Source organism: Lissotriton vulgaris, chromosome 4_1, assembly GCF_964263255.1.
Source record: "Lissotriton vulgaris chromosome 4_1, aLisVul1.2, whole genome shotgun sequence".
Classification (NCBI taxonomy): Eukaryota; Metazoa; Chordata; class Amphibia; order Caudata; family Salamandridae; genus Lissotriton; species Lissotriton vulgaris.
The window spans coordinates 1,530,614,698-1,530,632,936 of NC_141691.1; positions in this window are offsets into that span (position 1 = coordinate 1,530,614,698).

Genomic DNA, 18,239 nt, shown 5'->3' on the forward strand with positions numbered 1-18,239 from the left:
AGATTGGTGGGGCAATGCTTCTCCACTATAGCAGAGGAGCCTCCGCTGCAAACAAGCATCTTAGTCTTCAACTGCAATTCTACAAAAATGATACTAGAACAGCACATAAAGCCAAATGTACACAATGTGCATGAGCCAAAAAACAACTAAAAACAAAAATAATGATGATAGGTGAAATAAAGTGAAAGAAAGAAAATCATGTTCAACATAACTTAAAAAAGAGGAAAAACAACCATATCACAAAGCGTACCCAAGAAAAAGGAAATAACCAGAAGTCAATATAATGGCTGAATAAATAAGTATCCCATGTTCAAAAAGGGGTACAATAAAGCAAACATGACATGTTTTTTTGAAAAATGATTCCATAATTTGTTTCAAAACATAGTGAAAAAAGGTAAATGCTATGCAAATCGATATTCCATATCTGTTATGAAACAATGAGCAAATAGCATGAACCATTACTTCGGATAATGACTATATGTATGAGAATACACACCATTTGTAAACATGTACATAAAATATATACAATCATAAAACTGAATATTTTGTAAAAGCAAACCCACAAAATCCATCTCAAGCAGTATGAATACCTGAAAAAAACATGCCATTGCAATTCCCCCACTGATGATGGTAAACGAAGGGGGAGGTCAATCCTGGCCTCCTAGAAACACTACTCCTAATGGAACACCTAGTCGATCAGAAAAGATCAAACACTTTAATGAAACCAGCTCAACTCAAATTTGTCATTACAACCCCGTGGGGACATGGTATCAAAATGCCTGATCCAATAAGTTTCTCTTTGTCACTGTATTCTTGAACAGTTTATTCCTGGACTGACCTTGAGAACCTAACCTCGCCCCAGGAGGTAGATTTCAGATGCTAGTTGATTGGATACCACAACAAGGGGGTCCTTATACCCTTAAAAATACCTGAAACCTTTTTAGGCTGTTGTATAGGTCAAAAAATGTTGGTAACTTATGGATTCTGGATGGCCTAGTGCTTCATTGTATTTTATCATATGACTATTTTTAATGCTTTTAATGATACCAGAGGTTACTCACTAATAAAGGAAACTTTTGAGTATATCCCTAGGTGTGTTTTAATTGTTTTTGCCTGAAACATGACCCAAGTAACTGTCCTGAAAACAGATTTATAAGAAGTCCTATGGAATTTGTCCCTCAGTTCAGTCCACTGGGGTGGCATTGTTCCTACCCTAGTGTGAGAGTTTGTCAAATGATGAAGCATGCCTTGATCCATTAAGGGTGAGACCATTTCTCAAATATCTATTGATGACCTTCTCTCCTAAGAAGTCAGAACTGAAAATTAACAGTGGTGACCATATTATCTTCAAGTATTATTTTGTGTTGATCTTTTATCTGGGAGGATATACTTAAGGGTCCACCTCCAATACTCTCTTATGGGGTTTGATATCTTGAACTTTAGCCATCAAGTTAAAAGACTGCACACCTATTGAAGGAACACATTGTAAAGAAAGCAAAGATGGCCTGGTTCCAGCTCTCTCTTCTAAAGTAAGTCAAACCATTTCTTCTAGAAAATGACTTTAGATCAGCTGTTCAAACATTTGCTGTCTTGCATCTTGATGATGGTAATCCCCTACTCTATGGCTTCCCAAACTCTACACTTGCTCCCCCTAGGGGCAGTCTACACTCCGCAGCATGTCTCTTCCTGGGCCTGAAGAAATATGATCACTCTCATCCTGACTGAGCTCAATTGGTTCATCTTGCTGGCAAGCACCATCTCCAAAAAACAGCCTTGTCAAATTTTCAAAGCCATCACAACTAGCACCCCTTATCTTGCAGAAAAGCTCATCATCTCTGGTGATTCTTAGTAATCCCTATGCCACAGCACTAACAGGATAGGAGGCCTTTTTTACCTACACACATAGGATCTGGAATGTCATCCCTGTATCCATGAGGCCCGACCCAAAGCTGCTCAAATTTATTAAAGAGTTAAAGACCCACCTCTTTAAAGAATAATACATCCCATAAATTAACTGTCTATAAGCCACCTTTTATACTCATTTACTTAATGTTTGCCTTTGACTATGTACTGCACTCTGTTGCCTTTTGGCTAAGTTTGTGCCATAGAGATATCAAATACATACATTCAGACCTCATTCAAGATGGAGGGCTTCAATTACAATTCAGTTTCGTAGGCAAAGGGCTAGCTTGCAATATTTGTCCTCAGTAGTCCTAAAACAGAAAGTAGACACAGGAATTGTGACTGGAAGCGTTAAAAGGGCTAAGGGTAATCACTACAGGACAATTAAAGGAACACTCAACAGGCCTCCATAGGTCTTGGGTAGGCTACCCTTTGTATATAATGAATTATTGCAATACATTTCTCAATGGGCTAAAGCAAGAGAAAGATTACCATGAGGGCTGGGTGGCAAACTACGTTCTACCAGCAGAGTTTTGCCACTCCGCGCTCTGCTTGGAGAGCAGAGTTCTGCAAAACCTCCGCAAATCACTACAAAGCAGAGTATAGCCCTGCTCCCAAATTCACCACCCAGACAAGCAATGTTCAAGCTCTCAAAAAGAGGCTTGAGAAGCAGGATTCAAATAATAAATTTGTCAGGATTCAGATCGAGGCCTGACATGATTTTTATTTGAATCCTGCTTCTCAAGCGTCCTTTTATAAACACTTGAACGTCACTTGTCTGAGGGTTTCAGGCCTCATTTTGAAAGAGCGCATTCCAACTTCCCATCAAACATCAACTGAAAAGTCAGCTTGGGTTCAAGTTGCGCAGGAGTCTATCAGTGCCATGGTAATGATGGCTACCCTGTGTGGAGCTTTCCAATGACTGGGGACTACTGTGATCTCCTTAGATACATTAAGCAATCGGCGGAGCTTCACATGCAGCCTCCATCAGCCTCAGAGTGGCTGTGTCTGCTCTGCTTCATGCAGCATTAGTTTATTTATTTATTTATTTCACTTATAGAGTGCACTATCACCTCGAGAGGCATCCTGGCGCTGGCAGACTCGAGGAAAAAGGAGGGCAACTATTTACAGGCTAAGGATTAGGGAAAGAGGGGAAAAAGCCAGGTTTTTAACTGCCTTCTAAAGGCAAGAAGGCCGGTGACCTGCCTAAGTTCAATGGACAGAGAGTTCCAGAGCTTGGCCGCAGCCACACTGAATGATCTACCTCCTGCTCTGGATCTCCTAAGCCTCGGTACGGTCACCACCCTGGCCGAGGAGGAGCGTAGATTATGGGCCGGCACATGCCAAGAAAACTTCCTTTGTAGACAGGCCAGGTCCAACCTGTGGAGGGCTTTAAAGGTCAGACAGAGGGACTTAAATATCACCCTCTGCCTCACTGGGAGCCAGTGCAACTGAGCCAGAGCCCTTGAGGAGGAAGATCTTGTTGGCCACCCTAAGGCTAATTTAGCAGCTGCAGACTGGAGTCTCTGGAGTCTATCCAAAAGGTAGCTAGGGGACTCCAGCAGCAAGGCGTTGCAGTAGTCTAAACTACTGAGCACGGTGCAACACACCACCTCTATCCGAGCAGGGGGCGGTAACAGGGGCAAGATTTTTCTCAGGAGGCGAATGATGGTCATGCAGCAAGCTGCCACCTTTGAGACCTGCGCCTCCAGGGAGAGATCACTGTTAAACATTGTTGGACCCGGCCCTTTTTTAGCAGGTTCACCCCGAAACTTTTTGCTTTTGCCTAGCCTGTTCCTGTAACCTGGTGTTGGTGATTTTAGGTCTCTGCGCACTTTTTGCACTGTGGTTCAGTGTAAGGTGCATGCGCTCTCTGTGTGTGTGGTGAGTGAAATGCCCTCCCATAGGAATGCATGGGGAATATGTGTGACCATGGTAGTTCCTGATGTGTGGGGAGTGCAGGGTAGAGTTTGGTATGTGCGAACTCGTGAGATTGAATGCTGCGCAATGATGTATGCAGCATGATTGTGTCTAGTGTGGAAGTGCCACTTCTAGACATGGGTGTTCGTGTGTAGTAAGTGTGCTGGCACGTGATTGGCTGGAGCTGGCTGGTGAGCCTGGCTCCAAGAGTCTGGATGGGTCTGCCCCGGTGGGGAGGGGAGAGATTAGCATGCTGATGTGAGGGAGGGGTGCACCTGGGGCCTGAATAGGGCTGGGCTTTCCCCACACAATGCTGGCTCTGCCCCCTGTGGTGCGACTGATGACCCTAGCCGAACTAGTGAATGGGAGGGGTGGCTAAGCACATCAAGAGAGCTCCCAAAACTGCTGTACCTGGTTTTCCCCCTACCCTGCAGACACAGACAAAGGGATTTTTGTGTATAAAAAGGGTGCTGTGACACTCTGAAAATGTTCTTGTTTCCTGACTTGAATCTGCCAGGGGCATGCTGCTGCGGGGGCCCAGGGGAAGGCTTGCCTCCCTGGGCCCTGCCCAGCCCCTGGATGCCCTGGAGGACCTATTTTGGACCACTTTTGGACTTTTGTCCTTAAAACCTTTCCCAGGACCTTTTGCCAGATGGGAGCGCTGTATTTTTACTTTTGGTTACTGAGGCCCCTTTGCTAAGGGAGCCCTTCTTGGGGGGCTTGAGGTCTGCCTGCTCCGTAGCGCTTCGTGAGCGCTTTATTTTCAACTGCCCGATTTTATTTTTTTGGTGCTTTTCTTTTGAAATTCGCAGGAGCCTACCCAGCGTTATGCCCCGATATTCGGAGGGTGCCTACCCCTCGTCTGTGCATTTTATAATTAATTAGCACCGCAGGTGCCCACCCCGCTATTTTCTTTCAGTACCGAGGGAACCCACCCCTCGTTGTGGCCCCCAAGAGTTCACCGCCGCCGCCTGAGTTGTCTGGTGCAACGTTGCCAGGCTGCTGCCTAAGTGCGACCCGGAAGTAGAGGTGGTGGGTGGGGCCACTGCTTGCAAGCACGTCCAGAACTTTGCGGGCTCCGATACAAGTCCCGGTCCCCGAGGAGAGAGGACCGGGTGAAGCAGGTGCTTTGCAGAGGCAGGGCTCTCGTGTGGAGAGAGCCCCAAAAAGCGCAGCCACCAGCACCGTATGACGATTTCCAGCAGGCCGGGCGCTAGGCAATGGCCGGTCTCTTACCCCGCCGCGATGACAAGAGAAGCAGCCGCCGGAGACAGGAGCCGGTAAGGTGGGGGCTCTGGGTTGGTTCCTAGAGTCCCCCCAGGCGGCCCCACGTGGCAGCGGGCTGCCCCTGCATTCCAGGGCACCCTGTTGTCGAGAGCCCACGAGAGGCTCAGGGGCACTGCTTTGTTTTTGAGCCCACAAGAGGCTCAGGCGGCATTTTTGCGAGTTCGAGTCCCCCGAGAGGGACTCCACCAATTAAGGGGCATTTTGTTCAGTTCGAGCCCAAAAGGGCTCCGGGGCCATTTGTTCACTTAGAGCCTAGATAGCTCTCGGGGCGCACTATTCATTTAACAGGGCCAGAGGAGCCCGTGCTGAGCCCCGTGGCTCCATTGATGGGGGGCCAGTTCTTTTTCTTTAAGTGTGGCCTAATGATTTCCGGAGCCCGGGCGCTCCATGGGGACATCTTCATTTACAGAGCCCCGTGTGGCTCCACACTGCGCATATGTCTTTTCAGAGCAGGATGGCTCAGTTTGGCACAGTTTTATTTCAAAAGGGTACTGAGAGCCCCTGCCTCATTTTGTTTCCCAGCTGCCCAGCAAGTAGTGGGAATCTGCACCATTTAGGCGCCAAGGGAGATAGAGTCCCTGTGTGGGACAGAGATGGCACAGAGGTGCCAGGCCTTCTACAGCTGCCCAGCACTTAGTGCCAGCTGCAACGTTTAGGCCCTATTGTTGTTCCCAGCTGCCCAGCAATTAGTGGGCAGCTGCAACATTTAGGTTTGCGCTGGTGGCGCACCCCTGACTGGCGCTACATTGGCAGCGCGCCCTGACATTCTGGACACGGGGCATTTGAGCCCCTCCTTGAGATGGCCAGTTGGCCAGGGGGCTGGTATGTGATTTTTGCACAATGTGGTTTTACTATGTGTATGATGGTAATTGCCTAATGTGATGTTTGCGCAATGTGATTGTGAGGTTATTTTAACTATGTAGGTTTATGCTAGTGAGATGTTTTCACTCCGTGAGTACGCCCCTAAATATGATATATTCTTAAGAGGCAGAGTCTAATGTGTTTAGACTAGTGAGGAGATTGCCTACTGTATTTTTACCTGTTAGGCTCAAATGTGAGTTATGCGTAATGTGCTATGCCATTATGCCTGTGACACCTCTGAATGTGTTTTATGCATTACGTGTCTTACCTACACCTCTGAATGTTTCTATGCATCATGTGTAATGCTTCTGACCTATACCCCTAAATGTATTTTATTCTTAGGTGGTTGTGTGCAACCCCCTTCCAGCCAAAATGCAGGGTAGACCAATCAATCCCTTGATGGGCTTCCCTGCTTTGGGTGACAAAACACAGACACGGGCCTGCACGGCAGCGACACCCTCCGGTTCTACTCCACTCTGAACCCACATGGATCTCTCTCAACAAGAGCTCTCTGGCCCAACTAGGTTACCCCACTGCACTCCCTAGTTGTCCACGGCCAGGACCAGGCCCTAGGCCATCCAAATGTCACAGGTCCTGACCACTTTACAGAGTGGGGGGCATTAACCCCTGGCACACAATAGCCATTCTCCACTCTCCTTCTCAGTGTAGCTACAACTACCACTGATCCTTCAACCTAGGGACCCTACCCTCAGGCTGACCAGAGGTCACGGGCAAATATGCCCCACCCTACCTCTACTTCTGGGGTTCCGCACCCTCCCAGGGAAGCACCCACCAGAACACATCTCTCTCACCAGATCAGGCCCTCTCTCCATTACTGGTCTACCACCTGGGATCTGGAAACTATTTCACTTTGGAGGTACAAAGCACACAGCACAGTCCCTCTTCAAGCAGGTGGGGGGACACAGCACACAGGAAAGTCCCCTTCCCTCCACCTTAGTGGAAACAACAAACTGCAGGTGAGCCCCAGATCACACAGCAAAGCAAGGGCAGCCCCCTCAGTCTCTTCAGCTGATCTACTTTGGCAGAGATTCCTTCTTGACCTGGAAGTTTCCTAATCTCCCAACCTGGGATCTAAACCCTCAGGTTGCACCGGGGTCAGAGGTATGGACACCGTCCCTCTGCACCCCCTTCCAGAGTTCTGCACCCTCCCACATTGGAGCGGTACCTCTGGAAGCCAAACCGGTTAGGACACTGATTAAAGATGCCCTTCCCTCCAGGTCAGGCTGAACCTGAACCTGGCCTCCCCCCTCCTCAGGGAATGACCTCCAGAGGCCCCACAAATGGTCAAGCACTCTAGACGGTCAAATGCCCAGCAAACCAGGACTTCTGCACCCTCCACTACGAGTGGTACTACCCAACACCAGGACCACCGGAGTTCTGGTTGCAGACACTCCCAGTCCCCTAGACACAGGAAGATCCTCCTCTAATGACCTGTAAGTACAGCCTAGGCCCCTGACCGGCGCTCCCTTAGGGAACCCTCCAGGCCCTGAGATAGGGTTTCTGGCCAACGTGGGACACACCATCCCACACTCACTCTGCCTCCACTGAGACAGGACGTGAGCTCCTACACCCCTACCATCCTACTGGGACCTAGCTAGGCTACACATGAACCTCTTCTCTACACAGGATCATCAGATACACAAGCCACTACTTTTAGAATCACTGCCTAATGCCTCTGCAAGGCATCTAGCACAAGGCCAGACGTCCACCTTCCTGTCCAGTGCCTCTGCAGGACCTCAGCCACCCCTAGATAGGGACACCTCCCGTGCAAGCTCCTTTTATTACAAAAAAAACTCACACCAACTCCTCTAGTTCAACACACCACTCATCCACACACTCCCCCTCCAGACTGGTGAGACAGTTCCTCACTGACACTGACTCTCAACCTGTACCCTTCTTACTGAGCACCAGGCACCATACTCTGGGAACTGGGAATGGGACTTCACGCACTGGACACATTTTAGCTGCCACCACTGGATCCTACCATACTGGGGAATGCAGACACACACACTACACTCAGGGGATAACCACCCTACCGAGCTAGCCATTTCTCCTCCACACTCCCTCTCTTCCATCTACCCACACAGGGACAGGAACAGGGATTGGGCACTGGACCCAGCAAGGGATTGCTTATCTATGGGAATCTCCCCCTCTACTGGCGTCCCGCCCTGTCATTTTCTCTCATCTGCCACTAAACATAAAGCACAGGAAACACCATTTGAAAATGAAACTCTTGAGGAAAAACAAAATCAACAACAATAATCCCAAACATGTGACTATCTGAAAAATGCAAAGTTTTGTAATATAGCCAGCTGTTGCTGTGGCACTGCTTAAACACAAGTCCTAATCCTCAACGCTGTCCAACAATGTTAGAACTGGCTATTTTTGGTTGGCTCAGGCTGACGCCAAAGCCAGGCAGAAACCACCATTCTAGTCAGGGCAAGGGAGTCACACGCCAAGATAACCCCTGCTCACCCCTTGGTAGCTTGGCACGAGCAGACAGGCTTATCCCGGAGGCAATGTGTAAAGTATTTGCGCAAGCACACAACAGCAACAACATCCTAGGCACACCACAAAAGGAACTCCACACAAGGTTATATAAAAATAACTTTTGTATTGTCAAAACACATCAGATAGTAATCACACAATATACATTGTGCCAACTGACACAGGCAATATTCACACGGGATTATTTACAGGACAGGGCCACATGGGACACTGTCAGAATCAACACAGTAGAAATAGCACTTCTAGAACTTAGAATAAGTATAGCACAAAATAACAATTATAGACCACAACCAGTAACCACTGGTAACAGGTAGGTACACACTACGCAATACTAATAACCATAGGCCTAAATCACGCATGGACATATAACCTCTCTAGTATAAACTATACTAGGCAAAACACAACCACCTAAGAATAAAATACATTTAGGGGTATAGGTCAGAAGCATTACACATGATGCATAGAAACATTCAGAGGTGTAGGTAAGACACATAATGCATAAAACACATTCAGAGGTGTCAGAGGCATAATGGCATAGCACATTACGCATAACTCACATTTGGGCCTAACAGGTAAAAATACAGTAGGCAATCTCCTCACTAGTCTAAACACATTAGACTCTGCCTCTTAAGAATAAATCATATTTAGGGGCGTAACTCACGGAGTGAAAACATCTCACTAGCATAAACCTACATAGGAAAAATAACCTCACAATCACATTGCGCAAACATCACATTAGGCAATTACCATCATACACATAGTAAAACCACATTGCGCAAAAATCACATACCAGTCCCCTGGCCAACTGGCCATCTCAAGGAGGGACTCAAATGCCCCGTGTCCAGAATGTCAGGGTGCGCTGCCAATGCAGCACCAGTCAGGGGTGCGCCACCGGCGCAAACCTAAACGTTGCAGCTGCCCACTAATTGCTGGGTAGCTGGGAACAACAATAGGGCCTAAACATTGCAGCTGGCACTAAGTGCTGGGCACTGTAGAAGGCCTGGCACCTCTGTGCCATCTCTGTCCCACACAGAGACTCTCTCTCCCTTGGCGCCTAAACGGTGCAGCTTCCCACTACTTGCTGGGCAGCTGGGAAACAAAATGAGGCAGGAGCTCTCAGTAGCCCTTTGAAACAAAACTGTGCCAAACTGAGCCATCCTGCTCTGAAAAGACATATGCCCAGTCTGGAGCCACACGGGGCTCTGTAAATGAAGATGTCCCCATGGAGCGCCCGGGCTCCTGAAATCATTAGGCCATGCTCAAAGAAAAAGAACTGCCCCCCCCCCCCATCAATGGAGCCACGGGGCTCAGCACGGGCTCCTCTGGCCCTGTTAAATGAATAGTGTGCCCCGAGAGCTATCTAGGCTCTAAGTGAACAAACAGAATGACCCCCTGAGCCTCTCTGGGCTCGAGCAAACAACAGTGGGGGTTGTGAGCCTCTCTGGGCTCTAACAAAGAATGCCCCAGGCCGTGGGAGTCCCTTGCCCTGACTAGAATGGTGGTTTCTGTCTGGCTTTGGCGTCAGTTTGAGCCAACCAAAAATAGCCAGTTCTAACAAACATCACACCCAGATTCCGTACTACCTTCACAGGCTGGACCAGTGGAGAAAAGTCCTTTGGCCAAAAGTTGCTAGATAGAAGAGATTGTATCCTGGGCCTTGGGCAGTATAACACCTCGGTCTTCCATGTGTTAAATTGGCTTTCAACCATTCCGCAGTGGCTTGCATGCAGTTGTGGAATTCCTCCAAGGAGGTAGAATCATTTCCCTCCAAGGACAGAATCAGCTGCGTGTCATCAGCGTAGTTGACAATTTCGATCTTAAAATGTTTGATGACCGCTGTTAAGGGCTTCATATAGATGTAAAAGAGTATTGGGCTAACTGCTGAGCCTTGAGGGACGCCATGCGAGATGGTAGAGAAGGCGGATTGGAATGGAGGAAGGGACACAGCTTGTTCCCTACCCTGGAGGAAGGACTTAAACCACCCAAGGGCATTCCCTGCAACTCCTACCTCTCTCAGCCTGTCCAGCAAAATTTCATGGTTCACGTTATCGAAGGCGGCAGACAGGTCAAGCAGTATCAAAACCCCTGCCTGTCCCCTGTCTGCCCACCAACGTAGCTCATCCAGCACGGTCACAAGGGCCGTCTCGGTGCCATGAGCTGGACGGAAGCCAAATTGAACGTCCTCCAAGCGCTTGTGCTGTTCAAGATGTTTGGAGAGGGTGCCTGCCACCACCCGCTCTACAATTGTTGCTGGATACGGTAGGAGCGAGATAAGCCTAAAGTTCCTAAGGCAGTCCGGGTCAAGGGAGGGCTTTTTCAGTAATGGGGTCACCACCGCTTGTTTCCACTGAGGTGGAGCCATTCCTGTAGCAAGCGACTGGTTACACACCAGCTGTAGCGTAGGGAAGAGCTCAAGCTCGTACTCCTTCCAGATTTTTAGTGGAAGCGGGTCGAGCGGAGACCTAGATGTTATACCAAAGGCCACTTCCCTGAACTCCTCTGCAGGCAGCTGTGCAAATTCTGCAAGGGGCTCAACTCCTCCCAATTCATAAACAGCGCCAGGAGTTGACAGGCTGCCGCAGTCAGCTTTTACCAAAGATTGTTGCTGCTCCACCTCCAGGTCATCAATGATCAATTTGATTTTCTCCTGGAAGAACCTAGCTAGGTTCTCACAGAGTTCCTGAGAGGGGGGAATTCATTCTTGGCACACTCTGGACTGGTAAGATTATTCAGGATATTGAAAATGCTGTGAGAGCTGTTCGGGTGTCGAGAATCACCCTTGAGAAGTATTCTACCTTAGCTCTGTGAATCTCCTTCTTGTAGTCCCCCCGCTTAGCGTTCCAAGCCAGCCTGTCCCTGTCCAGGTACGTATACCTCCACCTTCTCTCTGCTTGTTTACATTCCAGTATCACATTTTTGAGGCTGTCTGTAAACCAGGGTGCAGAGGGTCTCCCCATGCTAGTATGATGTTTGAAAGGAGCAGAGGTGTCCAGCACTGAGATAATCTTCGAGCAGAGGGCAGCGTAATTCACCTCAGCCTGTGAAGCGGGGGCAAAGCAATCCTCAACCATGAACGTGGGTGACGCATCTTTTTTCCGAGCAAGGGACTTCCAGTCCCTGCTGACATACTCCCTTGCTTGGCCAGATGTCCATGCTATAGGCGTGCCTGCCTTTACAAAGAACTTAATCAAAGAGTGGTCCGTCCAGGCCATAGGTAGCACATCCCAACAGTGAGGAGGTTGGTCTCAGAGAAAATCAGATCCAGCCGATGACCTCCTGTATGGGTAGCCTGTAGAATTCGCTGGGAGAGACCAAGGGCCTCACACAAGTGAATCATATTAAGGAAGCCTGTATTCAAAGTGCCATTCAGCCACAGGTTAAAATTACCAAGGATCACCAAATGGTTATGAATGACGGCCATATTGGAAAACAGTTCCAATAACGCCTGCTGCTGGGCAAGCTTAAAGACCCCCGGAGGTCTATAGCAGATGATACACGTTAGGACAGGCCTCTGTGAGTTCTTAATTGAGAAGCCAAGTGATTCACAGCTGTTGCACTCTTCAATGTTGATGACATTCAAGTCAATTGTATCTCTAAAAATCACACCCACCCCGCCCCCCCTCCCACTGGTTCTGGGCTTATGGCGCATTTTAAACCCTGGCGGGCAGGCGTTCCCAGCATCAACTTCGCACCCTGGCAGAATCCAGGTTTCGGTCATGCACAGGAAGTCTTGTTCGTGAGACTCCAACACCAGTTCAATACCAACACTGTGTTTAGGGAGAGACCTCACATTCAAAAGCCCACCGGCTAAGGTGTCACCCCTCAGAAAGTCCGCTAAAGGGAAAGCTGTGTTAGACAGCATGAGGGTCCCTCTATCACGTACCCTCTCACCAATAATAGTAAGTTCATTACTGGTGTACCGTCTGGGCTCTCCCTCAGCAACAGGCCCCCATCCTGGCCCTGAAGGAGCAGCATTTCTAGCGCTAAGCGCGTCCTTAACACGGACTGGCGCAGAAGGGCTTGCCTTTGGCGCGCCTTTGGCGCGCCCGCTGCGCGCGTCTGCTGCACGTTCGTTCCAGCGTCGGCTTTTGTGCCCCCGTGAGTCCTGGAGACTAGACCGCCACTCTGCTAGTCTGCTACTCCAAGATGGCCGGTCCGCTCGCACGGACGGACACACACTCGAGAAGAGCAGCACGAGTGAAGCGCGGCTCACCCGGACCCCCTCTGCTCCCAGGTCTGTACAGAGCGAGTGCAAAGAGTATTAAGGAAAGTGCCATGGCATAATTAAAAAGTACCAAAGGAGCTAGTTCAATGCCCCAGAGATTAGTGCTTCCCGCTAGCCCTGTTGAGAGTAGTGCTGCAGTGCAGCAGGACTATAGCCCACAGCATTTTTTCTTCTCCTTTGAATCTACCATCTGCTGGATGCGATGCAACTTGGATTCAGCGGCCTGCACGGCGCCCTTCATTCTTCACTGCAGGGCTGCCAAAAAAATCTGTCTTCTTCTTTGCCACCTTCTCTCGCTTCTGCTGGATGAGATACTCCGCCTTCTACCCAATCTGCAGTGCCTACTCTAGGCACCTCTGAGCAGCGACCTGCTACGAAAGGAAGGGTTTGTGCGCCGTGAACCAAGAACAATTCATAGAAGAATCTGACCAGGCCTTGTTATGAACCTTGGGTCTTGGCATTTCCCAACCGAACAGTGCTGTTTAAAAGTGAGTGAGTTGAGTTTCTTTTAGATTGCTCTTCCCCCCCTAACTCAAGTTCAGTACGGCTTTAATGCGGCTTTATTTCTTTATTTATTTTGCATTCTGCGATGTAATGCAAAATATCCTTTTCTGACAGACATGGGTGTGTAGGTGTGTGTGTTACCTTTTTTTGCTTCGGGATCAGTGCTAGTGCTGTGTGCTTCACAGACTTCCAGAGGTCGATAGAGCTAGGGTGCACAAGTATAAAGCTTTGTTGTGACGTTTATTTGTCCTGCTGACTTTGAATGATCACACCACAAGTAAAGGGAGTGGTTTACAAACAGGTGACTGACGATGTCGGCTCTACCTCTGTGCTATTTGCAGAATATGCAGGAGGTGAAGTTACTTTAATGCATGTGCATGCACTGCATGTAGAAGATTATACATGTCTTGTGGGCACCAACCTCAAACCTGTAGCTGAAATCATATGTATTTGATGCAACAGGGAAATCTAATGTCCAATTTTCTGAACTACAGGTAGGATAGGAGTTTGTGATTTTCTTTACGTGGCGATGATAATTGATAATATAACTACTCTGCCCGCTTGCTCAACTCCGTGGAATTTGGCAGAGCTTTTCTGTAACTCTGCAGAATTTCGTGGAGTGAAACTCTGCAAACTCCGCCCTGGCCTCATTGCCAGTTAAAAAGATTCATAGATATCTGTATTGTTTGAACCCAAGGATCTTCTTTGTCCCTATAAGCCATGAAAACAAAGGAAAATACATACAACTATCAAGAGTCTTGACCACATTTATGAAGAGTAAATCATTTTTGCCATATGTTTCCAGGTGGTCAAGATGCCATTGTAACAATATATTTTCTATCTAAACTAATTGAGCATCCATACCCACCCGAGGTAATTGAAAATGAACAAAACAAAAAAGGGACAGTGACTCTATACAGTGCAAACAAAGTCACCAGAAAAGTAACCCATACACTGCTATTGCCAGGCAAAGTTTAATACTGTAAATGATGCTTAAATCTTCCTAGCTCTTAATGACCCAGAAGCGTCCAGGACCATCCTGCTCGTTCTAGAATGTACTGGATTTTCTGGAATGTTCTGGCTCTTCCAGAATGGTATTGCTCTATTCACCTTGCCCCAGAAGTGGTGATCTTTGTTACCCTGTGACTTTTACCTCATTTGCCTCCCCAGCCACCTCTGGCACTTCAACCAGTCTTCAAGGCCAGCCCAGTTGTATCGTGCATTGGGAAAACTATGACGATTTCCTTTGAAACTTGAAATGATGCACAGAGAGCAAAAAATCCAGAATTCTTGACATTACCCTCCTCCCCCAAAACAGCCCTTTCAACCATTATAATCAGAATATGGTTTATTAGGAAAACAATGGTGGAGTGACCAGATTTAGCAGGTTACATGAAATAATTACTTGGGTTCCCAAGAACTATCTGAGGCATCATGCCTTTTCCAGAACACTAGATATTGTAACTGCACTCTGAAACTTGGGAAAAGAAGTATCTCCTCTACTTTATGCTCAGGTGATGCCACTATTACATTTGGAAGCTGTGCCACCTGGTTGCTTTCTTAAACTAAGAGATGTAAACTACTGGGTCTATGTGCCATTTTGTAGGTTTTTTGCTTACCACGGATTTTCTGGCTAAGCCAGTGATCTTGAAAGTGCCCACAAATCTGGGAGGGAACTTAAGGAGGGCACCAGTAATAGATAGATTCCGTCAAGGTAGCCAAACAAGATTATCCATTTGTACATGGGACCAGCCTCCCGGTGCCAATTTTAAAATCTCTTATAACCTGCCTTGGCTCTCCAAGATTTTTTATGTCCATTTTTGAGTGTCTCTGATAATATTCAGAACAGTCTGTACAGTAGCTATTAAGGATGGAGAAAAATCTCTTGGCCAGACACGAGCATGATACAATCAAAAAGGAGAAAAACCTTAAGCACTGTGGAGGAAATAGTTATAGTAAAACTCAGTTAAGGAAAGCCATTGTGACCAGTGTTCTAGGTGGTCCATTAAGAAACAACAGAGATATTGTTGCAGGGCATGATCAACATGTGACCCTCAATCTGATTGTGGCAACGGATGGATTGGAAGTGCACTATGCCTACGTAAGTGGTTCATTTACAGATAAACTGGATCCTCTATATATCTAAAATGGTGACCTCGTGCAGTCCATGATTTCGAACAATCACCTTTAGAAAATCCTTGGCTAATTCAAAGCATCTAGGTACCCTATTAAGTGGAATGAACAAAACCGTTTTGGTGCAAATAGTTAACTATAACCAGAGTGGTAGTGTATTGTTCAGAAACAGGAAACTCAATGATAAAGTCCATTGATTTACGAATCCAGGGTTGACTGGGCATGGGTAACAGTTATAATGGACCACTGGGCTTACTATGAGGTGTCTTTGCTCTGGTATAGGTGGCAAAACGGTGTATGTGTTCCTTTATATCTTAAGCTATCCTTTACCACCAGAAAAGCTGTTTAAGAAGTTCCCCTGTCTTCCTATATCCTTGACGGCCTGCTAATAAAGTCTGATGACAACAGTATATAATGCTTTGTTGAACGTTCTTTTTAAGCATATACAGATAATTTGCATGCCACAAACATCAAATATTTTCCTATTCAATGGTTCCTTCATTATTCACTTATCCATTCCTGTTGGTTGAGAACAGCACGTTGATCTTTAAATGCTGTCAGGAATGAGTGACCATCATTTTCTTCCATTGACTGAAGATCTAAGATGGTGGGTGATTCCAAAAGTGTTCTTTCCTCTTCAGAGGGTTGGCAAAAGTCATCTACTTTGTAGAGGCTATAGAGTCTTTATTATTTCCCATCCAATGATGTTGAAAGAGAGATGTGAGGAGTTTCACTGCACAACGTGAGATCCACAGTTACTTTATCTTTTTGCATTCCCAATTCTACTCCACTCACATGGGTACCTTTTTAAAGTTCATTTCATGCTCTTTAAGTTGTTTACTAGTATACCCTGGAGGGTGGTCCTCAATAACATTGTATCTATTATATACGTGAAATCCTTATTAGATCCCTTTAGAGCACTATTATATTTTTCTTCAATTGTCCAGAAGCATGCACACAGCTGAGGACACCTTTCTCAGACAGAAGCTCATCTTCACAATCTGATATCCCAGATCATGAGCTCAATGAAAACATATCTTGCATTTATAATTGCTGGTTCAGCCGCACATCTAGAGAAGATGTTAATGCTGTATTGGTAGATAATTTTAGAAACTCTCCTGCATTACCAAGTCTAATAAGTTGCAAGTAGAAGGCAAAAACGTAGAGATTTTAATGGGAGGGCTGTGCAATCCAAGAGTATCAGTTGCCGAGTTGCTTTTGTCAAGTAAGCCTCTGATGGAGGAAGCCAAAGAGCGAAGGTTTAAGACAGCTATTCATTTTAGCACAAGTGTGAACATCAGGAACAGTCTGAAGAATTATTTTTCTTGGGATGATCGTCATTTCTCAAAGGTAAATAAAATGTGACTTTTGTCTAAATGGAGAATATTAACCTAATGTTACCCTAGACCAAAAACAAAACAATATGTACACATTTATTAATGATTTATGTGGCAAAATTAATAAACTTTTCAGCCCTTGTGTCTTCTATCCAATGTGTGCTCTAGTGCTCCACATCACCACATGAGCCTTTACAGGTGGGATGATGGCTAGAGTAGATCTGTATTCAGGCAATCCATATGATGGTAGGAGGGATAGAAACAATGAAGGTCCCCCTTTGCTGAGCCCCCAATGCATTCCCTTCTGCCTCATCCCAAATTTCTTTAAGCATTTGAGACGTTAAAAATTCAGAAAAGGCACCATTTAGGGTTTCATCAAGGTTCTCCCATCAGCTCTCCCGGTGTTTATTTATTTATTTATTTACAGACTTATACCGCGCTAGGAACTCGACTCCCTGAGGAGTATCTCCGCGCCTTTGGCAACATCTGTGAACAAGAGCCCTGTCTGATGTATATCAATTGCCCTATCAGAATTAGTAATTGAACAGGAAAGTTTTTAGTTTTTTCCTAAAAGGAAAATGTTCCTTACAAACTCTGATATCATAGGGGAGATCATTCCAGAGCTTTGGACCAGCTACTGACAAAGCCCTTCCCCCTTGTCTGGACTTCCAAAACCTGGGGACACATAGCAATTCTTGATCTCCAGATCTCAGGGACCTTAAGGGGGTGTAGGGAATGAACTTTTTAGTTAGGTAGTCAGGACCTTTACCAATGAGGCATTTATGGATGGTGCAGCATGTTTTAAACAACACCCTCTGTTTCACAGTGAGCCAGTGGTGTTTATTTAATAGTGGTATTGAGGGAGTGCGGGCCGGGCATTAAAAACAAGCCGTGCAGCTGTATTTTGCACGACTTGTAGTCTGGCCATGACCCCCTCATTGGCGGCTAGCAACAAGCCGTTACAATAATCCAGTCTGCTCAGCACGAGCGACTGAATTAGTGTTTTCCTGGTGGTATCAGGTAACAGGGGAAATACCCGTCGGAGAAGGCCAATAACATGGAAACAGGAGCTTACAACTTGATTAGCATGATGTTTAAGGGCAAGCAACTCCTAGGTCTTTTACTACCACTCTGGGTACAGGGACTGGGCCTAGATCTTGAGGCCACCAGTCAGGAGTCCATAATCGTTTGGCCTCCCCAAAGAGCATAACCTCAGTCTTAGAGACGTTACACTGAAGGAAATTTGCTGCCATCCAATGTGCCACCTCTTTCATTCCTCGTGCAAAGGAGTTACGCACCTCAGGAGTCATGATTTTAAACGGGAAGAGGAGTTGAGTATCGTCTGCATACGATACAGGGATAAACCCATGAGATCTCATGATGTTAGCTAGGGGTGCCACATAGATGTTGAAAAGCGTTGGGCTCAAGCAGGAGCCCTGTGGCACCCCCTTTGAGATCTCAACCTCCTCTGACTGGTAAGGACCCAGTTTGACTCTCTGAGTGCGATTGGTGAAAAAACTCCTTAACCAGGCCAGCGCCTT